Below are 3,471 nucleotides of genomic sequence, written 5' to 3' on the forward strand. Positions count from 1 at the left end.
CCATGACGTTTTTAAAAAGTGTCAATGAATTAAATAAAAAATGGTGCTTGTTCAACAATGACACTTTTTAAATATTTAAGTTGGCGCTTGTTTTAAAAAGATGACGTCTTTTTTAAGCGTCATTGTTGGACTGGATATTATGAACAACCTTACGGGTGCATTATGTAAGGATGTTTTAAAAAGATGGCGTTTTTTTTAAGCGTCGTTGTTGAGTTATGGCTTGTAACAAGTGTCATTATCTCCTATACTATATATATACATATAGAGACCCATGTTTCCCTATGTTTCAAACACTGCGCCGCATCTGAAAAACCTAGCTTGTATAGGAAAGAAAAAACCCAAAACCATCCATGACCTTCAAACCTTCAACCATTGGGAAACTCGTGGGAGACCACCAACAATAAATCTACAACCTTACTGGCTAGCTACCAACTGGAAGCCTTACCAGCGACTGTTAGGAATGCCCCACCAAAGACACCCGAAAGTACTTCACCTATCTTTTGGGTCACTATATTATGTAACTTTCGCATCAGGTAAAGAGTAGTAAAGAAAGAGAAAAACGATTAGTTTTATGTATTTTCAAAGCTTGAACTTTGTCTAGTCTATTATAGTTTACTAATACACTACTCTACTATTGAAATTCCTGTATTTCTGTTGAAAAGGTTGATTTTTTTTCATTGTGATCTGAGTTGGAAATAGGTTTGTGTTTAGATCCGTGCAAAGAAGCTTAGTGGATGGAAATGGTGAAGAAATGGACGCCTTGACTGCAAGTATTGGTGGCGGGGTACTGTCTTTATTTTATCATTATCTTAGGGTTTTTATTGGTCTCTAAAAAATGAAAGTATTTTTGGGTTTTTGCATTTTGTGGGTATGTGTTTGGTTGTGGGAAGTAGACGACTAGCTAGATTTGCAGAAAATTTGTTTCACATTAAAGGCTTTGAATGTCTTAGGATTTTAAATGAGTTTAGTGTTTGTCTAGGTGTGTGCAGGTTTAGCTTTGGTAAGATCTTGGGAGTGGTGGTGAGTACCATTTATGAAGGCTTTGGTGAAATGGGATAATGGGCAACCTAATTCCTATTGGTGATTTGGAGTGGAGTGCTTTGGTAGGAAATTGGTGATTTTGTGAGTAGCACTTCTCTAAAAATTAATTTTGTATTTGACTTTTGATGACAAAATCTAGTTATGCTAGACGATTAGACAAATCGGTCTTTAGTTTTTATAACAAAATAAGAAAACATTTTATTTTATTTTAATAATAAAGGATATGGAGTATTCTTATATATTAGAAAATTTAATAATATCTACATAACGTAGTATTTTTTAAATTTTCATTATTAAATAGTAGAATTAATTTCAATAGTTAATCATTAAATTGATTCTCCTCAAACTTTTAGAATTCATAGAAGAAAATATTAGAAGCTATATGATAAATTAATAATGAATCAAGTAATTATTTTTTTTTATTTTTTTAGGCATTTGAATGTACCGTCATTAAAATTTCATATTTTTATTAGTTTTTAATAACAAGGAGATAAATAAAAAAATAATGTAAATTTAAGTGTAATAATTTTTAAATTTTTTTAATATTCATTATTTTATTAAATAGAAGACAAAGGATCCCAATTATAAAAATAATAATTTTTTTGGACAGTAGAATATTCGAACCTAATTTAGGCCTTAGGACCATGACATTACATAAAGCTAAAACATTGACAGAATTGACAAACTTAAATTTATGGTAAAAAAAATTTGTCCCAAAATATTTTAAAATATTAAAATTTTAATTTATAATTTGATTTTATAATTTGAAAAGTAATGACTTTTCATTCATTCAAATTTATTGAATTAGTGTAAGTACCAGGTAATAGGAGAAGTAATGAAACAATTACTTGAGCTCATAAATTCTTTCAATTTTTTAACCTTGCTTATTTGTATGACATAATTGATTCTTTGACCTTGCTTTTCCTATAGCATCATATTTATCTTTATAGTACTAAATTAGATACCACAGTATACTCCATAAGTATTTAATTATAGGAAAATTTTAGAGTATTGGTATTTTCTCAAAATATTTTATATTCTCTTGCTATTGATGTTAGTTTCTTTGGAAGTCTTTTTAATATCTACCTGTAAATTGTATCAAATTGTTTTTTAATACATGTAGATGCTGGGTTGGTTTACTGGAAAGAACTTTAAACCACTATTCTAATGTCAGGGAGGATATTGCTCCATTTCCTTCAAGTTCAACATATATTTTACTTAAATGATGAAATTAAATAGTAGGTATAGTTTTAGTTTCACGTTTTAAACTATTTCTTTTAACTAACTTATGTTTTTCAAGATCTATACCTATTTTTTTTGTAATAATTAATTAGTTTGAATTTTGTATTAAGTGATGAAAATTCATGCCTTGTAAGAAATATTCATATTCTAGAAAAATTATCAACTCTTGATTGAATAGTTAAGTTAACTAAAGTTAGGTATTTTACTAAGTGAGAAATTCTTATATGTGGGTGTATTTATCACTATTTAATATTGCAGGATCTGCAAGGTACTTGATAAGTTAGGATAGCTAGGGTTGAGACACGTAGAGCTGGAAGTAGGAGAAATGGATCAGGTATGATTGAAGCAGGAATTGATATTTGAGAAATGAGATTTAGAGGTTTTTTAGAATTAGACTTGCTTCTTGCCTAATGAAATCATGGCTTTTACTTTCATAACTATTCTATTTTTCTTGGTATTCATGTGAGAATGCTGACTACAAGGAAAACTAAAATAGTGTTCATGTCCCTTCCACAAGCTTTTAAGCTACAAACTGTTTACAATGTTCTAGATCAGTGATTACTTAATTTTATGTCATTTTCTTGAACTTTTAGATCCTTGGGAATTAGAAAACGTAAATTCCACACTAGTCATCATAATAATTCCAAACCATTTATGATGTAAACCCTCTCAATTGTCCTCCAAAATAGGATATTAACCTCCTATCTGATTTTGATAAACTTAATGTTTCTCAAAAATCATATTGAATCACTAAATATAAATTGTATAATACAATGAAGAATATCATAATATAATGTAATGGTGAATTATAAGCCGAATGGTGCGTGTTTTAAAGAATTTTTAGTGTGTTTTGTGTATGTTTGATTCATTGAATTGATCTTACTTTGCAAAATTATGGTTTTTTCCTAGAAAACTCTAGTGGTAATCATAATTTTAAGGCAATAATAGTAAAAAATAAAAAATAAAATAAAATTATGGAAACTTTGGAATCTTATGTTTATAGGTTTTGGATTAGTGGTTGCAAGATTTTAGTACTTTCTTTCCCTTGGTGAATCAAACGCTATTCCTAGTTTGACATTTAGAAAGAAAAGAAAGAAAATGAAGGTAGTGTGTCACATGGTTTAACATACCACATTGGTCAATCATGATATCTTGATGGTAGAAAATGGAATTTGAAGTGCACTATAG

This window comes from Vitis riparia, unplaced genomic scaffold (genome assembly GCF_004353265.1).
Source record: "Vitis riparia cultivar Riparia Gloire de Montpellier isolate 1030 unplaced genomic scaffold, EGFV_Vit.rip_1.0 scaffold722_pilon_pilon, whole genome shotgun sequence".
In the NCBI taxonomy this organism is placed as follows: Eukaryota; Viridiplantae; Streptophyta; class Magnoliopsida; order Vitales; family Vitaceae; genus Vitis; species Vitis riparia.